The 26,327-nt window shown below is 34.5% G+C and overlaps 1 long non-coding RNA gene across 1 annotated transcript in view; it reads left to right on the top strand.

Moving 5' to 3' along the window:
- LOC135844188 (uncharacterized) overlaps positions 1-26,327 on the top strand; it is a 116,015-nt gene that overhangs the window by 6,563 nt on the left and 83,125 nt on the right. The window contains exon 7 of the long non-coding RNA XR_010558466.1: positions 6,892-6,962. This is a non-coding gene — a long non-coding RNA (uncharacterized LOC135844188). The remainder of the gene's footprint in view (positions 1-6,891; positions 6,963-26,327) is intronic.

Genomic DNA, 26,327 nt, shown 5'->3' with positions numbered 1-26,327 from the left:
TCGATGTTTGATTCAGAAACCAATACGAACACGAGAAGGATTCAATGCTTTTCATATACAACGTTCAAATCCAGCGCAGGCGTTTCACAGTTGGTCCTCCTTTTTAAACTCGACTTGAAGCAGTTCAAGCTTGTAGTGAAATTTTTGCTTTCTACTCGAAATCGTCAAATTTGTAGTGAATTCTTTTCATAAAAAAATGCTGGTCAAAACAAAGCTCACCTTAAATTTTTCAGAAAAAAAACATTTGTGTGGATATCAATTCAACATTTCAGATTGTTTGGAAGGACCTATACTTACCTATTACCTACTTGAAAAATTAGGCTTCTTCGATAGAAATAAATATAATTAATATACATTATTCTTAAAAAAGAAAGAAAGAAACTTCAAACTTTTTTAAAAACTGGAGCATTTTTTCGTTAACTCACCATTTTTTTTTTTTTCAAAAAAAATCGCCGAAGATAATTTTAGACACAAAAGAATTTAGAAAATATTTTCCAAAATCGATCGAAATAGTTACAATGATGATAAATCCCCTTTTAAAGGCACTAAATTTCATTTTAACCTTATTCACACTTTTTTTTCCAAAAACTGGAGAAACGAAAAATCCGCTGGAGGCTCCAGAACGGCTTAAAACGATCATTAACGAACTCGAGATGTCGAAAATATGATACAAACTAAATTTCAGCCTTTTTAGTTAATTTGATCAAATTCTGATTTTTTTACATGGCAAATGAACCAAATTTTAAATTTTGAAAATGTTTCAAATTCGATAAAATAAACATCAGGAGCTGAAATTGGCTGTGGTAGGGTATTTCGGGATCCTCTTGGACCTTCAGTATCTGATTCAGATACTCACCTATCTACTTATTTTTTTAAAAAGGTGGGTATTATTTTTATTAAACTCAAAATAATTATTTTCTACAAAAAAAAACATAGTTCACAACTTCTTAAACACCGCCTCAGCTCAAAAAAAAAAAAAAAACCAACCTCATCAAACTCGCAACCCAATTCAACCTCTCACAAGCAAACCGCCACCGCTGAAAAATCCCCCGAAGACTTAGCACCTTAAAAAGGCAGGTACCTAAACCATCACACAAACAAGTACCTACCTACCTACGGTCTGAGAACGTGGTATTTGGGCGAAGCGGGTCCAGGGTCAAAATATTACTACAAACAACAAATTGAATTGGTTAAAGGCTGTGTTATGAAATGCGGTCTACAAGAAAACTCGTACCAAGATGAAAGTTTCCGTGAAAACCGCACACAACGTAACAGTTTTCTTTGCTGTAGCTTGAAAAGCTTTAAACGCCGCCGCAATAACAATAACATAGCTCATTCGTAACCCGAAGTAATAATAACATTATTTTCGACGATAATTAGAACCTATAAACTGGCTGCTGGCTGCACTAGCACCACTTACAGCGACGGACGCTGCGGACTTGCTTTCGTCTTTGGCCAGGCAATGAAAGTTTATAACACGCGAAAAGCCGAAATGGTAGGTGGGTATTTTCTTGAACATCGTTTTAGTATAACGGGTCAATGTGGTTTTGCTTTTGAAATTAGTATACGACGACGTTTGAGTAAAAGTCCGCCGACATCTACGATACATCAAACTTTCACTTTCGGTTTTCGGCCAATTTCTTCGGCTTGGTCGAGTAATTATCGATATATGGTTAGCTTTTTGGATGGTAAATTGAGTTGTCGCGAGGTTTTGACGAAAGTGGGTACTCGTGCCTTGAAACCAATGGCGAATTTAAGGGGAAAGACCTACACGACGAAACATCTAAGAGGAGTCCATTTCAATATTGTTTATGAAATGAAAAAAAAACAGGTCTTTATGGGATTTGGGCAAAAAAACCTATAGTCCGGCATATGTCAATAGAAGTAATTGCACCTCCCCGCCGCCGATCCTCTGGGACAACTTTTTTCTTAAAGGGGACATCCTAAGGAACATTTTAAAGCAAACTTGCCCAAAAAAAAGTTGGCCTTACTTACGAAATGGCGGCCATTTTGATTGACAGGTCAGCCGAAATTGCAGATTTTGCGTTTCAACATAGGACTTGCACGAAATTTTTAAAACTTTACAAAGGTAGATCGAAAGATCATGCAAAAATTTATCACCTGTCAAAATTTTAAGTGCTAAAGTGGGTTTTTCGATTTTTGGTGAATTTTTGAAAATCCAATTTAGGCCAAAAATGAGGGAAAAAATCAAAATTTTACCAAATTGACCAAGAAAGCTGAAATTTGGGATTTACCCTATTCTCGACATGCCAAATCGATTGGAAACGGTTTCAACCCGTTTTGAGCAGTTCTGGAGCCTCCAGCAGATTTTGAAACTCGAAATTCCCACAAAATTCCATCAAATTGGAATTGTAAAGCTGAAATTTATTCTAAAAACTGATTTCAATACGCTACGAAGTACTGCAGGTGAATTTAAAAGTCGTTTTGGAGCCTCCAGCGACTTTTTTGAAAATTCCTGAAACCTCCAGCAGATTTTTGAAATTTTAAATTTTCACAAAATTTCATCAAATGAAGATGGAGAGCTGGAATTTACTCTACACTCCAATTTTAACACCCTCTGAAGACGACTTCAGGTGGGTTCAAGTCATTTAAAAACAGGCATATTTTGCTATTTTAACAAAAATACAATTCCTTTCACAATTTTCACAAAAAAAGAGATTTTTCGCAATTTTGGGAAAAATTTTCTTTGGTAATTTTGATACATATGTACGAAACTACGTAATATTACTACTTACATTCTTATCGACAAGTGGGCAAGAAAGATTTTCTGGAAATGACGTCAAAAAAAGTTTTTTCTGGCAACCCTGGTTTTAAAAAACCGACATTTTCGGAAATTTTGTCAAAAAATTCATCTAAAATGTCTGCAAAAAAGTAAATTTTTTTTACGATACTTATTTTGGCAAGAAAAGTAGAAAATGCTTGTGTTGAAAAACTTCTTTTTATGTACATAGTTACAAGTTTGACAAAGAAAAGTAGATTTTTAACGAGAAAAAATGAGTAAGTACAATTTTTGGAAATTTGGGCTAAAAATAGGCGTTTTTTCACAATTGTAGCAAAAAATTGGACGTTTTGATTTGAAAAATGATACGTTTTTTTCTCTATGTTTAAAAAAGCAAAATGTTACAATTTTCACAAAAAAAAACTTCGAATTTTTGAAATATTTTGACAAAAAAGGCAGGCACGATTTTGTTGGTAATTTTCACAAAAAAAGTTTCTGGACAATTTTTTCGATTGACTTAGTTGAATTTTAAAAAGTTTTCCACCCTTGAAAATTTTTGAAAATAGGAAAATTAATTGTTCAAAAAAATGAAGCAAAGTTATTATTGATGATGATGTGAGAAGTTGATTTTTCCGGCTTTGACTTTTTTGAAAATTCGAACAAAATTTTTCCAGATTCGATGTTTGGAAAAACGAGAAGAAAATGACCCGAGCAAAGCAAAAGCATAAACTTTTAAAAATTCAAAATGCAATACATTATTTTCGATCTGAGAATTCGAATTTTCTATACTTACGCTTGATATTTTTCTCTATCGTATAGGAGGCGATGAAACTCAAATTTTCAAATTAAGAGCATCCTAAATCCCCCTTCCCGACTCCCGATCACAGGCTTACAAACACCCAGCCAAAGTTAGCGGGTCAATTTATGAAACAAAATTCGCACTGGATGATGACTTTTTGAAGAAAATTGATGGTCCTCTCACTTGTGGGTGGCGCTATAATTTATATCTACTTTTATGACATTTTTTCACGCCCTTTTTTCTCTCACAAGTGCCTCCCTCCCCTCTACATTAGTTCGTTCGTGTGAAAAAAATCCTGAAAATTGAGCCTCCCTTCCATCTTCCCACCTGAAGAAGCCTCCCCAAATCGAAAAAAAAGAAATTATTAAAAATAGAAGACATTTTTCAAAAATGTGAGGGTCAAGTGAAGGGTTTCTTTTCTGTAAAGAGGGTAATTTGGAGCAATTTTGACGCAAAAATGAAAGGTGTTTGGAGTAACTGCTATTTTCAGATAATTTATTAGAGATTTTTTCGTCAATTTGTTAGGGTACTTTTGAGGAATTATAATATTTTTAGAAATTAAAGGCTCGAGCTAAACGAAGGCAAAAACTGTAAAAATAAAAATAATTTTTCAAAAGTAAAAAAAAACAATAATTTTTGATGTGAGAAGTCAATTTTATGAAAAATTGAATGTTTGATAATGCAAAAAGTTGGTTTTCATGGATTTAGCATTTACAGTTTTCAAGAAAATTATAATATTATGTTTAAAAATATGAATAGGGCCCTAGCAAAGTGATGGCAAAAGCTCTCGAAAGTTCACAATTCTTCATTTTTTTCTTGACATAGGTAATTGTTATATTTTCAAAAACAACCAATTTTGGCAAAAATCAGAAATTACTGATTGTTTCTGAATTTTTGACAAAAAATAGGTCATTTTTTGATATTTCAGCAGAAAAAGGGACTTTCTGGCAGTTTTTACAACAATACATTGAAGAGGCATTTTTTTGGAAAATTTTAAGTCATTAGAACAATATTATTTTTTTATGTCAAATGTCAATTTTCTACTCTCTCGAAAAAAGGAAAAAGAAAAGAGTAAAAACCCACAGTTTTTGGTCATATGTAGTTTGATTTTTCCTGCGTACACATTTTTTTCCCAGATTCAACTTTTTTCAACTCACCCAATTTTCCCCGAAAATTCCCAAGTATTAGTCTGAATTTTTTCTGTGTGGAGGCTGCTGTGATCCACCCCCTCCCCTCCGTTCGGAACGTCTCTGGAGCTACTTTAATTATTTTCAAAATTTCGCTAAAAATCAAAAAATTAACTTGATCTTAAAATTTGATTCTGAAAGAGTCAGCTCGATCGGAGTTGAACCTGTTCAAAATTTTCACCAGCTTTTGAAAAAGTTTAATACCAATAGAATAAATAATTCCAGATCATTGTAATAGTCCGGCATATGACAATAGGAGTAATTGCACCCCCCCGCCGCCAATCCTCCGGGACAACTTTTTTCTTAAAAGGGACATCCTAAGGAACATTTTAAAGCAAACTTGCCCCAAAAAAAAGTTGGCTTTACTTACAAAATGGCGGCCATTTTGGTTGACAGGTGAGCCGAAATCGCAGATTTTGCATTTCAAAAATAGGACTTGCACGAAATTTTTCAAACCTTACAAAGGTAGATCCAAAGATCATGCAAAAATTTATCACCTGTCAAAATTTTAAGTGCTAAAGTGCGTTTTTCGATTTTTGGTGAATTTTTGAAAATCCAATTTAGGTCAAAAATGAGGGAAAAATCGAAATTTTACCAAATTGCCCAAGAAAGCTGAAATTTGGGATATATCCTATTTTCGACATGCCAAATCGATTGGAAACGGTTTCAACCCGTTTTGAGCAGTTCTGGAGCCTCCAGCAGATTTTTGAAACTCGAAATTCCCACAAAATTCCATCAAATTGGAGTTGTAAAGCTGAAATTTATTCTAAAAACTAATTTCAATACGTTACGAAGTACTGCAGGTGAATTTCAAGCCATTTTGGAGCCTCCAGCGACTTTTTTGAAAATTCCTGGAGCCTCCAGTAGATTTTTGAAACTTGAAATTTCCCCAAAATTTCATCTAACTGAGATGGAGAGTCGAAATTAATTCTGCAAACTAATTTAATTAAATACGCTACGAAGTTGACTGCTGGTGGACCTCAAGTCGTTCTGGAGTCTCCAGCGACTTTTTTGAAAATTCCTGGAGCCTCCAGTAGATTTTTGAAACTTGAAATTCCCGCAACATTAATTTATCAAATGGAGTTGGCAAACTGAAATTTACTTCGCAGAGTACATGGTGGTTTCAAATGGTTTTAAAGCTTCCAGCTACTTTTAAGAAATTTCAATTTTCCAAAAAAACGTCATACAACTTTTCAAAAAGTCGCTGGAGGCTCCAGAACGACTTGAAGACCACAAGCAGTCAACTTCGTAGCGTATTTAAATTAGTTTGCTGAATGAATTTCGACTCTCCATCTCAGTTAGATGAAATTTTGGGGAAATTTCAAGTTTAAAAAATCTGCTGGAGGCTCCAGGAATTTTCAAAAAGTCAGTGGAGACTCCAAAACGACTTGAAATTCATCTGCAGTACTTCGTAGCGTATTGAAATTAGTTTTTAGAATAAATTTTAGCTTTACAACTCCAATTTGATGGAATTTTGTGGGAATTTCGAGTTTCAAAAATCTGCTGGAGGCTCCAGAACTGCTCAAAACGGGTTGAAACCGTTTCCAATCGATTTGGCATGTCGAGAATAGGGTATATCCCAAATTTCAGATTTCTTGGTCAATTTGGTAAAATTTTGATTTTTTCCCTCATTTTTGGCCTAAATTGGATTTTCAAAAATTCATCAAAAATCGAAAAACGCACTTCAGCACTTGAAATTTTGACAGGTGATAAATTTTTGCATGATCTTTCGATTTACCTTTGTAAGGTTTGAAAAATTTCGTGCAAGTCCTATGTTTGAAATGCAAAATCTGCGATTTCGGCTGACCTGTCAACCAAAATGGCCGCCATTTTGGTTGACGTAAGGCCAACTTTTTTTTGGGCAAGTTTGCTTTACGAGTAAAACGTTCCTTAGGATGTCCCCTTTAAGAAAAAAGTTGTCCCGGTGGGTTGGCGGGGGGGGGGGGGGGGTGCAATTACTCCTATATTATTGTCATATGCCGGACTATAAGCTTGTTTCTAATTTAAACGCCTAACTTAGGTAAGTCATAACAAAGGACTTTTCGATGGTGAAAATTGTCAAATTTTATTTTTAAAATTCATATATGTAATATGCAAAAATGTATTGTAACTATTATTCATAATTGTTTGAAAAAATTGTTCAATATTGTGTGTAATTTTTTTAGATGCTGTGCGAATGAAATTGAAGATCCTGTGTCCCATTGAATGCAAGATGTATCCAGATTCGTGAAAAAAGGTACGTGGGTATCATTTTTTATTCATGGACTAGGTACTCTACTATTACGTAGTATTAGTGGTACATTGATTTGATATGTGGGTTGGTTGAAAGGTGGGGGGAGGGGAGGGGAGGGTACATATTCGCATGCTTGTAATCTGGAACTCGAGTTATGTAAGAATATTTCCTCGAAATCAGACGACAAGTTGGCCTGGTGGTATTCGGCGTGTCGGACATCGCGGCGTTGACGGTGTTGTTGGTGGCCACCGCTGCTGTGGCCATATACTGGCACATTGAAAACGTTGGTTATTTGTTACTCGGCGGCGAGTATTAATAATTAAGGCGACCTTTGTGAGTTGGTAGTTTGGAATATTAATGCTAAAAGTTTTCTCATACGATATGGTTATATACTTAGATGTATAGGTAGTAGGTACATAGACACCGACGGACGACCAAGGCACACGCAAACCTTAGTACTACGGTACAGAAGCTAGAAAGAGAGAGAGTGAGAGAGTGAGACTGTGAGGAGCGCAGCGAACCAGCATTCACACAGAGACCATACTCTATATACAATACCATGTATATAGCTATAGAGTGCCGAAAAGAGAGAAGAACCGAGCGCAGAATGTCCCTTTGGGAAAATAGCCAACGGGGTGAGGAGTTTAAAGGGCGCGCGTTTTGCAGGTGAAGCTAAGTAATTTCATAATAGAGAAGATTTTCAAGGAAAGTTAAACGCGTGGCGGTGGCGGCGACGGCGACGTCGACGTCGGCGATGGTCGTCCGCGTTTTCGAGCTTTTGAAAATGTTGCCTTCGCCTTCGCCTTCATCGCCCGAACCAAGTAACGCAGCAGAAGCGAAGGGGGAAGAATTAAGACTTTGGCAAAAGAGGCCGGGCCGAGGTGCAGGAATGATTCGCGTCTTTGTGTTATCTGCTAAGGGGCTACGTTGTAAAAGTTATCTTGGTAGACTTGCAAATCGTAAACTTTCTACGTTTAGGGTTGTCAAAGTGAATAACTGAAGATATTTCAGATATGAATAAGCCTCGCGATTCTATTACGCCGAGAATTTTATTCAGAGGGTTACACACTACACACAGAGAAAGAGAGAGAGAGACGCGAATTCGTGCCTCTTGCCCTTGTCCCTGCCCCTACCCCTGCTCCTGCTGTAGTTCGCCTTTCTTCGCGTATAAATCTCTTCTTCTTCTTCTTCTTCTCCTTATAGCTTTATTTACGATGAGTATTATTATGTAAGTATAAGAGTGTACGCAGACTATACGATCACCGAATACGCCACTGTACGATTATCCTTATATAAAAGCGAATTCCTTAATTTATTAGAAGTCCGGCCGTTAACAGGCCGAATGATCAGATTATTCGTTTCTGGTCTCAGAGTATGTACCTTTGCCTGCATTTCATCGAGTTCATCAAAATATGATGTAAATGTCTTGAAATTTTTTTTTTCATCAATCCCAATTATTGGTTTTGTTTCAAGGCACGAGAAAAAGAGAAAAAGAATCCTCAACTAAACTTGGCTGAAATTTACACTTTTTTTTTTTTACAAAACCTCATCGTCTATAGTTATACGTGTCCCTGTCCCTGTCCCTGTCCAGTGTCCGCGTTGTTATGGAGAGTTTGCGACGCAACAGAGCGTCCGCTGTCCGCTCTTCGTCTGCCTTTAATTTTGTAGTACACGATCAACAAGTATCATTCATTAACGCCTTTATGTGTATTAACAGCGCGGCTGCTGTACGTGATCGTTTTTAATTAATTTTTACTTTATTCGCCGACCAGCCGAGCCTTTTCCCCGGTATAAATACAATTAGCCTATTTAGGGATTCGTTTTCGTTTAATTTGCGAAGCTTTTTTTCATCTTATTCTGTTTCCTCTAAATATGTAGCTGCTCGACGAATGAATGGAGACTATTTGCGAGAAATAAGAATGTTACTTTATTTAATTGAGAAGATTTGATATGAAAATGCTGCAGTAGTTCTTGAAGAGGAAAATCACTCAAAATGGTGTACACTCTGATTTCTGAAGCTAAGATTATTGAAAGAGCATCATAAATAAAACTGTATTAGTAAAAATTTAATCGCTGATGTTCATTTTTGGATTTTTGACAAATTTTTTGAAAGTTTTAAGTACTGTTTTTTCAAAAATTGGATTTTAGTTCAAGTTTTTTCCAAAATTGTGATAAGGTTTCTTCTTTTTAAATGAGAATTCCAATTTCAAATTTCAATAATAGTTCTCTCTTTTTTTTTGTCAAAATTGCAAAAAGGTCCACGTTTATATTAGAATTTGAAAAATGCTTCGTTTTCGCTCAAAAATGCGATAAAAGGCATTGATTTTCAATCAAATTGTCGAAAAAAGATTCCATTTTTTCAAATTTGCTAAAAAGGCTCCGTTTTTTACATGAATTGCAGGAATATCCTGCTCTACTGCCAAAATTGCAAGAAGGTCCCGCTTTTTGACAAAATTGCAGAAAAAAATAAATCGAAGTCCTGATTTTCTGTTTTTAAAAATCAAAATATTTCAAGATTTTTATGTCCCTACCTGCTTGCTTTTGTTTTTCTTTCTAGTTCGGTAATAATTGCCTCAACTCTTTTCTTTTTTGCCGAAATCTCCCTAAAGAAGTTTGTTTTTGCCCAAACTGTTATGAAAAGGTCCTGTTTTCTGCTAAAATTGCAAAAAAGTCCGGGTTTTTCCTGTTTTTAAAAATTGCTTTTATTTTTCATATTTTCCAATTATTCTTTGCCCAAAAGTATATTTTAGGTTCTGCTTTTTTGCTAAAATTGAAAAAAAGTTCGGTTCCTTTGCTGCATTTGCAAAAAGGTCCACTGTTAGAATTTTAAGAAATGTCTTTTTTTTTCTTCTTTTTTGCCGAAATCTCCCCAAAAAAGTTTGTTTTTGCCCAAACTGCTATGAAAAGGTCCTGTTTTCTGCTAAAATTGCAAAAAAGTCTGGGGGTTTCCTCTTTTTAAAAATTGCTTTTATTTTTCATATTTTCCAATTCTTTGTCCAAAAGTATATTTAGGTCCTGTAGTACAGTCATTTTAGCAAAATTTTTAGTCGAACCTCGAAAAAATTGGGGGCAAGCTGAATTTCACATTATTTGTTCACATTGGTCTCTAAAACAACCCATCAAAAGTTGCACCCCGCAACTTGACTGCTACCCCCGCAAGAGGTCATTAACCTTTGCCGATACAGGTTTTTCGGCTGTATCGCCAAAATGAAGGGTCCGAGAGGAAAAATGTTCGAACAAAAATTGTTCTACGCTAAATTTCCTATCAGCATGATCAGTCCAGCTTTTCCCAAAATGGCGATTTCACCCTTACTGAGGAGGGGGTAAAGTTGTCAATTTTATGAAAATTGTTTAAAAAAATGAAAATCGGCATTTTAAAACGTAAACTCGATTTACGGTAGACTCGAAAATATTTTGACCAGAGTTGCATACTGCAACTTGTCTGCAACCCCCCCGCAAAAGGTCATTAACCTTTGTCAATCTACGTTTTTCGGCTATATCGCCGAAATGAAGGGTCGGAGGGAAAAAAGTGATTGCACTAAAATTATCCTACGTCAAATTTCCTATAAGGATGGCCAGTTCAGTTGAAATACATTTTTCGATTTTTGGTGAATTTTTAAAAATCAAATTTAGGCCAAAAATGAGAAAAAAAATCAAAATTTTACCAAATTGAGCTATAAAGCTGAAATTTGGGACATATCTTATTTTCGACCTGCCAAATCGGTTGGAAACAATTTCAAACCATTTTGAGCAGTTCTGGAGCCTCCAGTAGATTTTTGAAACTTGAAATTTCCACAAAATTTCATCAAATGAAGTTGGAATGTGGAAATTCACGCTGAAATCTAATTTAAACACGCTATTAAGTCAACTGCTGGTGGGTTTGAGTCATTTTATGACCACCAGCGACTTCTTGAAAATTCTTGGAGCCTCCAGTAGATTTTTGAAACTTGAAATTTCCACAAAATTTCATTAAAAACAGTTGGAAAGCTAAAATTTATTCTGTAAACTAGTTTCAATACGCTAGGGAGTCGACTGCATATACATTACAAGTCGTTTTTGGAGCCTTCAGTGAGTTTTTATAAATTACGGGAGCCTCCAGTAAATTTTTGAAACGTGTAATTTCTGCAAAATTTCATAAAAAGGAATAGATTTTGTGGCATTTTTTGAAAAACATAAGTTTCTAAAAATCTGTTGTAGACTCTAAAACGGATTGAAACTGCCTGCGATCCACCTCAGAATAATGTCAAAAATAAGGTGTCTCTGTTTGGTGACATTTTATGGAAATTTCAAGCATTGAAATATCTGCCGGAGGCTCCCGTAACTTCCAAAAAGTTGCTGGAGGCTTCAAAACATCTTGAAATCTACCGGTAGTCAACTTCATAGCACACTGAAATTAGTTTATAGAGTGAATTTTTGCTTTCCAACTGCCTTTAATGAAATTTTAAGTTTCTAAAATCTGTTGGAGGCTCTAGTGATTTTCAAAAGGATACATGAGGCTCCAAAATGACTTGAACCAACCTGCAGTCGACTTGATAGCGTATTGAAATTGGAGTACACAGTCAATTTTGGATTTCCAACTCTGTTTGGTAAATTTTTATGGAAATTTCGAGCATTGAAATATCTGCTGGGGGCTCCAATAATTTCCAAAAAGGTCGCTGGATGCTCCGAAACGACTTGAAATGCACTTACAGTCGACTCCCTAGATAGCGTATTGAAATTAGTTTACAGAATAAATTTTAGCTTTCTAACTGTTTTTAATGAAATTTTGTGGAAATTTCAAGTTTCAAAAATCTACTGGAGGCTCCAGAACTGCTCAAAATGATTTGAAATTGTTTCCAACCGATTTGGCAGGTCGAAAATAAGATATGTCCCAAATTTCAGCTTTATAGCTCAATTTGGTAAAATTTTGATTTTTTTTCTCATTTTTGGCCTAAATTTGATTTTTAAAAATTCACCAAAAATCGAAAAATGTATTTCAACTGAACTGGCCATCCTTATAGGAAATTTGACGTAGGATAATTTTAGTGCAATCACTTTTTTCCCTCCGACCCTTCATTTCGGCGATATAGCCGAAAAACGTAGATTGACAAAGGTTAATGACCTTTTGCGGGGGGGTTGCAGACAAGTTGCAGTATGCAACTCTGGTCAAAATATTTTCGAGTCTACCGTAAATCGAGTTTACGTTTTAAAATGCCGATTTTCATTTTTTTAAACAATTTTCATAAAATTGACAACTTTACCCCCTCCTCAGTAAGGGTGAAATCGCCATTTTGGGAAAAGCTGGACTGATCATGCTGATAGGAAATTTAGCGTAGAACAATTTTTGGCCGAACATTTTTCTTCTCGGACCCTTCATTTTGGCGATACAGCCGAAAAACCTGTATCGGCAAAGGTTAATGACCTCTTGCGGGGGTAGCAGTCAAGTTGCGGGGTGCAACTTTTGATGGGTTGTTTTAGAGACCAATGTGAACAAATAATGTGAAATTCAGCTTGCCCCCAATTTTTTCGAGGTTCGACTAAAAATTTTGCTAAAATGACTGTACTACTGCTTTTTTGCTAAAATTGAAAAAAAGTTCGGTTCCTTTGCTGAATTTGCAAAAAGGTGCTCTTTTTTGTCAGAATTTTAAGAAATGTCTGTTTTTGCAGAAATTGCAACAAAACTCTTGTTTTTTTTTTTGCTAAAATTACAAAAGAGCCCAATATTTTGCAAAAGTGTAAACAAAGTCCTCTTTTTTTTGTCAAAATTACTACAGGGTCATCCAAAAAAGACTTTACCATTTCAAACGCACGTATATAAGACAACAGTGCATTTTAGCGCCGATCTCTTAGCAGCACTGAATCCCTTGAAGGATTCCATTTTTAAAACACTCCCCACAAAGTCAGTTTGGTATAAACGTTCGGCTGCCAGAGCGATTTTTGTAAAAAAGTATATTTTTACACAAAAGCTCATTTTTATCATGTCACAACTTTTGAAAATTGAAAGCTTGGGTACTGAGCAAGAAAGTTTTATGAAAAAGTTCAACTGTCCGCGTGGAAAGAAGCCAGAGAGACTCAAAATAAACACCCTCTCCATAAAATTCAACAAAAAATGAATTTTGGTGACGTGCTCGATAATCAGTTCAGTGCAGTAAAGTTGAACTGAAAAAAAAGTCGAGCACAACTTGCATGATTTCAAATTCCCGATGAAACAAGAGGAATATCTGTGATGTTCTGCGCAGCACATCATTCTATGAAGAAATTCATTTCCAAAGCATTCCACAATCTACTACAAATCACAGCTATTCCTCTTGTTTCATCACGAATTTGAAATCGTGCAAGTTGTGCTCGACTTTTTTTTCAGTTCAACTTTACTGCACTAAACTGATTATCGAGCACATCTCCAAAAATCATTTTTTTTTGAATTTTAATGGAGAGGGTGTTTATTTTGAGTCACTCTGGCTTCTTTCCACACGGAGATGTAGACAATCTGGAACGACGATTCAATAAGGGGTAAAGTCTTTGACTATATATACATGGACTGCTATCTTCATTGTTGCCGATGAAGCCGAAGTAATAGAGGTACTTAATCGGGAGCATCGGGAATTTTCGTGCGCGCAAAGGAATCCGAACCGCGCTCACACCTTCCAATCACCAGCGACGGACACCCTCCTACGTTCCAACAACCGCACTGCTCGTTGCAACGAAATCTCGCGCATGCTCAGAGCCCATGTCCCGATTAAGTACCGCTATTGCTTTGGCTTCACGATTCCCATTCAACAACAATAGGAGATAGCAGTCCATGTATATATAGTCAAAGGGTAAAGTTTACGTATTTTGAGGTGGGCATTATGTGATTTGAGAACAATATGGTTTTTGAGAGATAGTTTCTGGTCCAAGTGTACGCTGAGATATTTAACTGTTGATGTATTCCATGGTACCACAGTGTTATCAATTAAGATTTCTGGAGTAGGTGAGATTTTGCGAGGTGTGAAGATTTTTGTTTCACTTTTAAGAGGATTTAGTTTAAGTTTTCCAGCGTTCAAACCATGGTTCCAATTCATTGATACCAGCTTGAAGTTGATTATGAGCAATTAGAAGATCCTTATTTTGGCTGAGTAAACACGTATCATCAGTAAACATTGCTATTACATTATCAGCTGGTTTAGGAATATCATAGCAGTATAAGATGAACAATGTTGGACTCAATACAGCGCCTTGCGGTGCACTTTAGCTGATTTCTGGAAGCGAAGAGCTTTCATCGTTGATTTGAACATAAAATTTCCTATTTTGAAAGAAGGAAGAAATTATTTTATGTAGAAAGGATGGTGTTTCAATTGTAACTAATTTGTGAATCAAACCACAATGCCATACAGAGTCTAAGGCTTTTTTGATGTCTATAAAAGCTGCAGTTGTGAATTATTGCTTCTTTTTGTAGCCATTGTTAATAAGTTGTACGATTCGATGCAACTGATGAACTGTGCTCATTTTATTACAAAAACCATATCTACTGAAAAGATGGCAAAATCTGCTCCTTTTTTAGAAAGTCCAAAAGACGTTTACAAATGATTTTTTTCAAGGATTTTGGATAGAGAAGAGAGAAGACTGATAGGTGTATAATCATTAGGAGACGAAGAAGGAGATTCTTTTTTGGATAGCACAATTACTTTGGCAATTTTCCAGGCATTAGGAAAGTAACCAACTCAAAGGCAAGAGTTGAATTGTTGAAAAGTGTTTTGAAGCTCATTAGGATGTTTGTTCGAAGGTTTTTAAGCATAATGTTACTGATGTTATCCTAGCCTGGTGATTTCCGGATTTTGATTTTTTTGATAATATTATATCGAATTTCTTCAACTGAGGTTCGACGAAGCATTTTGTGAAGACGATGATTGCTGGGTTCAGTCGAAATATCAAGAGTGTCTGTATTCCTATTGCAGAGAATATCTTTGTAAAAATCAGCAAATAATTCACATTTTTCGTGGTTTGTAGTCGCCGATTTGTTATTATGAGTTAGTGGAGGTAATATCGTTGGTTTGTTGAGGAGACTTCTAGTATGATTCCATGAAGAAGAACTAGGCGATAGGCTCTCAAGATATTTTTGGTAGTTGGCATGTCAATATTCTTCCAATCTTTTCCATATACATTATGGCCAAATGAGATCGAAAAGTCGCAAATCAATCCAATTTTTAGTGTCCTATTGATTTGATTTTTTTTGCTAAAATTACATTTTTTTTCATTTTGAACTCGATGAGATTGAAAATCACAAACAAAATAATATTTTGGAGGTCAAGTTGATCGATTTTCGATCGAGTTTGATGGATTTTTTGATCGGGAGGTCTATTTTTTTAGATTGAAAATAATTTTTATGTAGGTAGAGGTACATCTTGAACACAATCGATCAATTGAAGTTGAAAATCGCTGATGAACTGATGGTTTTTTTTGGGAGGGGGTGTGGGGAAGGGTGGGGGGGGGGGTCATGCAATTGAACGTTTTTCGATCATAATTGATTTTGAAATAAAAGGTCTATTTTTGACAGAATTACCAAAAAGAAGTCTTGCTGTTTTGCATTTTACAAAATTAAATTTTGAATTTTTTGATTTAGATACCGAATCTTTCATTTTTTTCTAGTTTTTTGCTCAGAAGTCTTGTTTTTTTGCAAAAAATTTCAAGATTCTGTTTTTTCAAATTTTTTTTTTTGAAAAGAAAGATTCTGACTTGAAAAAAAGTTTATTTTGTTTTTTCTTATCATTTTGTTGTTTTTTTAGTTTTTCTAAAAAATTTGTCAAAGCGCTAATAAATTCAAAAAATATCATTTTTCAAGATGAGAACCATGATTGAAAATTGGAATTTTATTTCAAAGTATCCATATGGGTTTTGTTCAATTTCAATTTTCTACTCCTTCAATTATGAAACTTTTCAACTACTGTGCTCTAAAAATATACCTAAATTTCAGTTTGGTAATGTGTGGTGGGGGGGGGGACTGTGCCATATATATAGCTCCTTGTTCGACTATACAACAGTCTAAGATTGTTAAGCTATACTTTGATTATGAGTTAATAGGTATTCCATTTTGGAATGTTTTACCTTATTCAGTCTGGACTCTGGAGTAGGTATAAACGTAAATATTCCGATGATACCTGAATCCCTTCCCGAATCAACCAGCACGACAGAAATTATCCTATCAAAAACGCCATTTCTTATTCGATTTTATTTATCGTATCGTGTATACGAACCGTATTATAGGCTTCTATACAATACCCGCGTTCGAATCAATAAAAGAAATAAAAGCAAAGCAGCCATGTTGTAACGTCGTCAAAGAAGGGTGGAAGTAAGATGAGAGAGAAAAAAAAGCCAACGTTCGTACTCGTATCTGTACTATGTAAGAAACAACATCGACATTTACTATAATCACCCCTCATACCGGAAGGGTATTCAAGAACAATATAATGTACTTACTCATATTCGCGTATATGCAATACCCTTATGGTAGTTTTAAATCGCCTATAGTCTGAAAGACTTGAGACCCATGACTACTCCTATACATATAGGGTCTTAAGGGTAAATATTACTTAGTTATGATTTTTCTCATTTCATATATTGTAAGTGTATCTGTATAGGTGAGGAAAAAAGGATAAAATCTTTAGAAACGTGATCCTCTCACATACCTACGATATATAGGACTCGAACAAAGGAAAATATGGCGGAGTTTCTCGAAATGCTCTACCTACCTAATAGACCTATACGTTGCAAACATTCAAATTGGAAATACACGAGATAAAAGTTTGAAAAAAAAGACCCAACTCTTAAAAATATCTAAAAAGCTGGTCGTATATACTGGACGTACTTTGCAGAGAATACGTACAAAATACGAGTAGGTAAGCCCGCCCTCGACTCAAGTAGTGTTTCGCTGGAATAAAAAAGAAGCCTACTATACACTTTATCCGGTATCTTGAAAGATTTAATTAGCTCTTTACGCTCAAAGCTCAAAGTAAAACTGAATAGAAGTTTTCCCTGACATTATATTAATATAATCTTGTTATTAAGCTTATTTGAGTATAAGTCAGTCTTGAAGTAACAGTGATTCATAAATTTTACTACCTACTCTACTCTCTTAGTATATACTCGTAGTTGTATTTCGCGTTCTCTAGGCTATGCAGATTATCTAATAATAAGCCTGCCATTTCTTTGTCAGATACTTATCTATGGTGCTAAAAGTTATATTTTCGTAGTCAAGAAGTATGTCTAGTCGTTGTTTTTCGACCTGTTACATTTTTGAGCATCTTGTACCTGTACCCGATTTTATACGAAGATATTTCATCTCGAAAATCTTACCTATTAGTAGTAAGGTAGGCTATACGTACGTTTTAGAGATGAATTTTTGAGTCGAACTGTTATTCGCCCACTTCGATGATTAAATTTGTGCGTGAAGAGCGACGAAGAAAATGGTGTTTCGGGCCACTGTCTTATGTACCTACTCGTATAGTGTATTATTCAATCTTATATCGAGAATTTTCTACCGTTATGATCAAAGCGAAGCGAACTCGCATGCAGTCGCATGGCTCGGCACGTCTTTTCAAATCGTCTTAATTCCTGAGAATTACCGTTTCTTTGATCGTTTGCATAATTAATCCGGCTCGTTAAGGGGTTCGTTCGTCTCTATTCGAATATATTATAATTCCTTGTTTACGATGATTTGTGTGGGTGGAAAATGGAAACTATAAAAGAGTGAACGTCTATCGTACCCAAGGTTGTTAGATTTTGATGTGAAAATGATTCCATGTTTTTTCATTTTTCTCCCAAGTTCATAAAAAGTTGCAGCAAGGGCACTTTCAAGTTGCAAAAAATCAAAAAAAAAATCAATTTATTCGAAAATTTTTCATTTTGAGTTAGAATTCTTTGAAACAATCCCCTTTTTAAAAAGAAGGTGCCTCTTGTCCCTGAACTGTGTTGGTCCCTTTGTGCATGAAACTCATCTCCCTCAAGAAAAAATTGTTAGAAAATGGAATACCTAAGTCAAATATTGTAATTTTTTTTTGGAAATTTACTATTTCTATACCACAATATTCTTCTAAATGACCCCTCCCCCGCCCCTTCGAAAAAAACTTCATCGGTCACTCGAACAATTTTGGTTCATTTTATGTAGAGGTTTCCAAAACTGGAAACAATCGAAAAAACGAAATAAAAAAATTGAAATATTTCAGAAAAATAAAAAGTTTTTAATTTTCGGTCGATATTGCTTTGGAATACGATCCCCTCTTTTCAAGAAAATTCTCCCTTGCTCCTCCTCTCCAAACAATGTTATGCTTCTCATATAAAAGCACCCGAAGTTGAGGAAAAAAATAACCCAAGTCTGCGTATTTTTTTTTTAAATTTTCAATTTCTGAGTCAGAATTGGTTGGGGGAGGAGAGGGGTTAAAAATATTGAATGGTTTTCTAATGAAATTGGCTCCATTACGAAGATTGGAATGTAAAATAGTAGGTACAAATTTTAGGCATTATTTTATTCATTTATAATTTTTTTTTCTTTAAAATTTTTTCTGAGAACATTTTTGGATGTAAATTTTTCCAATCGAAAAAATTGCTTTCAAAACGATCTACAAACAGCAAAGGAAGTGGGCTAACAACCCCCCCCTTTCATAATATAAGAATTTCGAATTCTGCTTTTTTTAATTATTTCGTTGCATGGCAAAGATTTTTCAAGAACATCGCTCATATTTTTCCACATGTCATTCGAGTTGTTTCGAAAAAATTTCTTCTGTTTGTATAAGAAATTCGTAGAATCCGATTTTGTGAATTTTTTTCATCAATTTTCGATCCTTTTGACCAAAATAAGTGAAATGATCTCAGACTCAATTCAAAAATGAGGTGCTTGAAACTTTGAAGCGATCTGGACTCTGGATGAAGGGATTTTTGTAAAAAAATAATAAGGTCTGAAGTTGCAAAAAATTTAATTTCCAATCGTTTTTATGCTTCTAGTTTTTTTTCCAAATGAGGCTTCATTTTTGAGATATTTTTGGTTAAAAAAAAACTAATGGATAATAATTAAACTTGAAATGGAGTGCTCAAAATTTTGAAGCAATGTGTTTGCAATGCATAGAAATATTTCTGAGTATCTAATCGTGAAAATTTTTGATGGAATGGTCAAAACATTGAAGGTTGAAGCGACCTGAAGACTGAACAAGGCTGAACGAAGGAGTTTACAAAGACAAATGTTGTAGAAAATTGAATTTCCGATCGTTCAAGTTCTGTTAATTTTTCATCTAGAAGGCTTCATTTTCGAGATTTTGCAAAAAAACCTGCAAATTATAAATTTTGAAATAGGGTGCTCAAAACTTGAAGCTGCCTGAAGGCTGAATAGAGGATTTTTCAAAAAAAAAAAAAAATGAATAATGAAGATAAAAATGGCAGAAAATTGAATTTTTGATGGTTCATGTGTCATTATAGTTTTTTTTTTTAAGGACTTCTAAAACCCAGCAAATTATGAAATTTGAAATGAGGTGCTCGATATTTTGAGCTTTTTTGGCAATCTGGAGGCGAAATTGCTAAAAATTCAATTTTCAATCGTCCATGTTTCGTTTTGATTTTTCTTCCAGGAGGTGCAATTTCGAGATGATGTTTTCAAAAAATCTACAAATCATGACATTTGAAATGGTGTGCTCGAAACTTTGAACTTTGAAGCGATCTGGATGCTGCACGAAGAAGTTTTCGAAAAAAAATGACGAGAATCAAAGTTGTAGAAAATTAAATTTTCGATTGTTTATGTTCCATTTTTTTTTTTTTTTTTTTAATGATAGAAAGAAAGGTGTAAAAAATCGAATTCATCAATCATTAATATTTTTTCGAGGAGATTGTATTCTCAAATTTTAAATGTCGTCCAGATTTAGCTCATTTTGCTTTACCTCGATAACTCAAGTTCGTTTTATTTTTTACCCATCGTGAAAAAATTGTTACCCATTTTTTAAAAATTTCATATAGAAGCATGAAAAATTAACTGAGCTTGTTGCTAGAAATTTGAAAATTTTCCATCGAGTTTCGGGAATAACTTGGAAGAAAAAACTAGGTGCATTAACCTAATCGTATCAAATTTGAATTTTTCTATTTAAAAAAATGTCAACATTACAATTTTGTCTGAAAATTTTACTCAAAAGTTACTTTGGTGCACAATTCCTAAGTATTAAATGTGTATTTTGTGTTGAAAATAACGAATTAGGTACCACATTTTTCAAACCACTGACCCTTTACTTTGGATTTTCAAGATGACTCGCGTATGATGCGAATAATATTTTTTTTTTGTTTCGCGAACCACACTGCTCTGCAGTTATACTTTCTATTATCAAAATGCTATCTTCCATTTATCGCAATTATTTCTCAGACGTTTTGAATAAATCCGAGAAGTGGACATCTATCCATATAAAAATTAGCTGAATTAATTACCTATTTGTTTTATGGGAAATTTAAATGAATTTGATTTTTCTTTGGCTTAATTTTAAGGTGGGTGTTTAATTCGAATTGAAAAAAAAATAGGAATGGAATAAAATCAAAATAATTGGAAATGAACCTTTTTTTTGGTACTTTAGTATGGATATTTTCATGTTTTTTTTCTTTCAAATTTACAATAAAGTGTCCAAAATTATGATAGCAATTGTGAGCAGGTCTAATTATTCCAAGCCTGTAGCCATCGATCTTTTCAGTCAGATTGTGTAAAATATTAGACCAGGCGAGAGAATCCCCAAAATTTAATAACACCAAATTTAGACTGATTTTGGGGGGGGGGGTGTTTAAATTACGTACAATATTTTAAAAAAATTTTTGACACCAAATTAGACTGATTTTTTTAAGGGGGGGTGTTTAAATTACAATATTTTGAAAAAAAAATTGACACCAAATTGGACTGATCTTTTTTAAGGGGGAGGGGGTGTTTAAATTACAATATTTTGAAAACAAACTCTTCCAACATAAAAAAACTACCCTCCCCTGGAAAAATCTAGGCCACCTGAACAGAAAAGAAGAAATCCTGATTACTAGACTAAGAATAGGCCACACAAAAATTACTCATAACCACTTATACCAAAAAGAACCAAAACCCTCATGCCAATTTTGCAGAAACGAACCCACATCCACCCAACACATACTTCTCAACTGTCCCCAACCAAAACAAAACAGACTTACACTACAGATGAAAGAAAACCCACCTACTATATCCCTGACGAACCCTCATGAAATTCAAAAATTCATCTCCCTAATAAAAAACATCAACCTCACAAACCAAATCTAACCCCCCCCCCTTACGGGTGTACCTAATAATCTTGTAATTATAAACACCCAAAAAAAATTAAAAAAATTAAAAAAAAATTTGACACCATAGGTACTTGAGAATGTATGAAAATTGTAAGAAACAAAAAATAAAATTAATTTTAAAAAAATTTATACTCGAGTTGAAAAAAAAAAATTTGAAATGAAAATCACCTCTCATCCGTACCAATAACTATTCACTCGCGTAATTCGAGACATAAGAACCTACTCTTATAACATGAGGGATACATTTTGCTTGATAGCAATTAGCGTGGCCGTTATTATACAATTAATTAAAATGTACAATTAGGGTGGAATTTAGCAAAGTTTTGCTTCGAAACGATATTAGGGCTCTTATTGATATGATTTTAAAGTACCTAGGCGTACACCAGATATACTTATATTACCTATCTACACGTTTAACAAAACATCTAATACTGTTATCTTGTTTAGTTTCTCTTGGTACTAAATTAATACTTATACATCTTCTGCGTTCACTAGTTACAAAATAAGACTGAGCTCTCACTTCTCAGATAGGTAATACGAATATTGATAAAGCAAAAACTTACCCCGAGTAACTTTCGCTGCTCAATAAGACACATCGAACCAAAATCTCTTTACGAACTGGTCCAAGGTGCGAGTATCTAATACCTATGTAGCCCTGCTCGCACCGACACCCAAGTTTTATAAACAGGATTTATTAAAAATACAAGTTCGAGATACTTCTTCTCCTCTTTTTTTTTCAACCCCTTACCACTCTGCGTCTGCACCTATCTACCAGTTTCAATAGATTGGCAGTTAGGCACGCGTAGAATGGAATAATAATAATAAAAAAAAATAGTACATTAAGGTCGTCGTCGTCGTCGTCGTCTCATAACAACGTGCTATTCGTTAAGGTGAAAATCTGGTCAAGGGATGCTGCGGCGGCGACCAAATTAATCATTTGAAAACTAGTCGGACAAGATAACAAGCATCTGGTGCGCGATATTTTTATATTGTTTGCTCTCGAAACTCGTAGACTACGAGTACAATATCATTCATTTCACCCAGTATATTATGCTCTCATGATGCTGCGTTTCTCTCATTTTTGGCGCGAATCTGCCTTCATATCGTAATTATAACTTATAAGCGAGGGATGGTTATTATTAAGTATTTTTTTTTTTTTTTGACAATGTCGAGATGGTGTGTTATTTTAATAGATACCTAGCTGGTCTCGATTTTGGTTTGAGAATTTAAGTATATTTAGGGTGGAATCTGATTTTTATCAAAGGTTTATTCGTCTGTTTGAATTTGAAATTATACGAGCTTTTGTCTTTAAAAATGTAGACGAGATCTCTGCGGTATCTGTAATTTGCGGTATATACTATTTCGTGTCTTTTTTGTCGTCTTTTCTCGATAATAATAATAATTTTTAAAAATCATGTTTCCGCAGATTATTTTCTCTGTCGTTGTCTTTCTCGCTCTTACACTACTTTTTCCTGACGATGAATAGTCTCGTTTGAATATTAATGACTTGCTGAAAACTTCCTATTAATTACTGCGATTTCTTATTCGTACGTTTTTGCCATGGGCTGGATTTTTTTTTCAAATGATGTCTTTTTTTCGCAGACCATTTTTATTGGCGAAAAAGAGAGGAACAAAATGAATCTGCCTCTAGCTCATTCCAGCTCTCGAAAAGCTTGGTCAGAATCTGCGTCGTCGAGAACCAATGTGGGCCCAGAGCAAATATGTAATTTGTCCCCCATTTCTAGGGACGAAACTAAATAGAGGTTCTTTGGAGAGGGGAGGGGGAGGGGTTCGACTGACAATTTCCGACTGATTTTGGAGGAAAATACCAATTTTGCCAATCGATATCATATTCACATGACTTATAAAAAATTTTATTTTCTGTTTTGGATTTTTGGAGGCCCAAACGTGAATTTTTTCATTTTAAATCAAGAAACACAAATTGCCCCGAAAGAAGCAAGAATGCAAGTTTTGGAAATTTGGATTATGAGAGGCCTAAAAACGATGTTTTTTCTAAGAAGTTGATTCCGAAAAAAAAGAGGACAGACCCGAGCGAAGTGAGGTCGAAAATTTTTGAAAATTTGTACTTTGAGAGAACTAAAAACAATGTTTTTTTTAATGCAAGGAGTTTATTTTTTGGCTTTTAAAATTTTAGAATTTGAAAATTTTTTTCAAGATGTTAATTTTACAAAAAAAAGTGAACAGGCCCAAGTGAGGGCGAAAGCTTTTGAAAATTTGTATTTCGAGAGGCTTAAAAACGATACCTACTTTTCATGTGCGAGAAGTTCATTTTTTCCTTTTGAAATTTTAAAAATTGAATGATTTTTTTTATTAGAAATTTAAATTTTTAAAAAGGAAATAAAACGAACGTGAGTTAAACGAGGGCAAAAGTTTTCGAAAATTTGTGTTTTAAGAAGTAAAAAAATAGGGGTTCCTTTCATCACAGGCCCTTTTTTAGCAGATCTCTCCAGAAAGCGCGGGTTTGGGGCAAACTGCCCTCTTTGTGCCTCCCCTCTCGACGACCCACAGTGGTCCGAAATGAAGAAGTAGCGGCCAAAAATCAAATTTTAAAGCAAAATAGGTAAAATTTCGGATATGGGGGTTTTTTTGGTCGCTGAAGTCGATTTTGGCCTTTATTTTACCCCTAATCTCAAAATGAGCCCTCAAAGGGGGGGCAGGGGTGGTGCAAAATCGAATTTCGGAGCAAAATTCGTAAAATTTTGGATATGGGGGTTTTTTAGGTCGCTGAAGTCGATTTTGGCATCTATTTTACCCCTAACCTCAAAATGAACCCTGAAAGGGGGGAGGGGGCGGTGCAAAACATGAAATTTCGATTAATTCGAGGTGGGCATCGAAATAATGTATTTTTTTAGATCGCTGTAAGATATGGGGGTTTTTTAGGTCGCTGAAGTCGATTTTGGCATTTATTTTACCCCTAACCTCAAAACGAGCCCTCAAAGGGGGGAGGGGGTGGTCCAAAACATGAAATTTTAAAAAATTCGTGATGGTATCGAAATATGTTTTTTTTTGGGTCACTAAAGTCAATTTTAGTATTCGTAGTTCCGTGGTAATTTTTTACTTGAAAATGTTTTTAAAAAAATAAGAAAAACAGCATTTATGCAACTTTACATAGCAATTTTTTCAAATGGGGCAGGTTGGGGCAGCAAATTTTTCAAGGATGTTTTTCTTTACATGCCATAGTACCCCAAGGATGTGATATTTCCCGCTGATCTAGCTTGGGGTTTTTTTAAGAAGAACTTTTACCTAAAAAATAGCAAAAAAAGAGTTTTTTTGTGATGAGCATGGTAGAAACTAAAATATTTTTGAAAAAATGGAATCAACGATTTTTATATTCAAAAATGTCCATATTTTGATACAAACCCATAAAGTTTTGAAAAAAATTAAAATTGACATGTTTTACAGCATCTTGAAGTTAGCAGTTTTTTTTGACTATTTTGAAGCACCTCAATTCATTAATTTCTGTAGGCAAGAAAAATGATGGAAAAGTGTTTGAAATCACAGAAAGGGACGTGGAATATAATGTAATGTAGAAAACCGCTACATATTCGTAATCAACTTTTGAGACTTGTTCAATCTGAGGATTTTTTGAATTTTGGCCGCTACTTCTTCATTTCGGACCACTGTGCGACCTTGCTCAGAACTTATGAAAGCATGTGTGATATTTTGGATTGTTGGCTTTGCTGGAGAATTCACCTCATAGATTTTTCCCCCCATAAAGGTATTTTTCGTTTTTTAAAAAAATGCATAAATTAGAAAATGACCAAATGAATTTCCTTTATTCAAAATTTTCAGAACGTATAATTTTATGTCGGCCAAATTTTTATGTTTCATGAAATGGCCTTCTCAATTTCCGCATTTTTTTTCAAGTTTTCTTTATCGAGTAATGAGAAAGGGGGCTGATATTCAAAGGAAAAATCTGATTTATTCGGCATTTTCACAAATGATTCTCTTTGTAATAATTCGCTGGAATCGTCGTCAAGACCTCCTTCTAGCATTTGAGATATATCGCTGACAAAGTCAGTGACTAGCAAAGGTCCCGTTGAAAAATTACTAAAAATTCTGCTACCCCATCCCCCTCAAATGAAAATTTAGTGATGCCAACGAACAGGAGCCCTCCATATTTGAAAAAAAATTTTAATGTAATTGAAAACATTTTTCAACATTTTCGAAGAGAGCTTTTGGAGGAGGTTTTTCTCTTAGAAGGTGATTACTTCAAAAAATTCTGACGAAAAGATGAAATTTTTCTAGAAAAACTTATTAAAACTTGTCTCAAAAATTTTCATCAATTCATTTTCCCATTTTATGTCTATTTTTTGGAGGCACTGTACAGAGGAATCAAAATTACTTGGAGGAGGGAAGGAAGTTTTTTACTATAAAGAAGACTATTTGAAAGAATTCAGGCGCAGAATTTTCTAAAAAATTTCTTCAATTATTTTTCTGATCTGTTTTTGAAACTTTTTTTTTGATCTTGAGAGTTTGGTGAAGAAAAAAACAAACAAACATTGCATGGAAAACCAGAGTTATATTTTTCGTTTTTTTTTCAATTATATTTCAATTTTTTTTTATTAAAGAGGGGCTTTTGGTAATCAGTTTTTTTGGACCTGGAACCTGGAGAAAAAAAATCACCCTGCAGAACCCTGAAAGATAGGTACCAGATATGTTAAGAACCGAGTGAAGCCTAAAGTACCTATACCTGAAGGTTCTCAAAATTGATCGCGAAGAGTGGACTTGAATGCCCTAAAATTTTAAAATTCAGAATTTCCTCAATTTTTGAATGTTTTGGGCTTTATGTCCCACAATTTTTAAAAACCATTTTGATTTATGAATTGAAGTGAATACTCTAGTTTTGGGCATATTATAGACTTGAAATAACCTGCAGAAAAGAGGCTTTACTTTGATTTTTGCTCGTAGTCTAACACTTGAAGAATCATGCCTATATACAAGTCAGCTAATTTGGGTTAAAAAAATCGGTTGGCCAAGTCGATTGAAATTTCCTTTAGGATTTCTATCCAATGAAAAATTTTCCAATTCACTCCTCAGTTTCTTAGAACCCACACGAAAGGTAAAATTTAA

This window comes from Planococcus citri, chromosome 4 (genome assembly GCF_950023065.1).
Source record: "Planococcus citri chromosome 4, ihPlaCitr1.1, whole genome shotgun sequence".
NCBI classification, from domain to species: domain Eukaryota; kingdom Metazoa; phylum Arthropoda; class Insecta; order Hemiptera; family Pseudococcidae; genus Planococcus; species Planococcus citri.
This window is presented reverse-complemented; position numbering and strand designations above follow the sequence as displayed.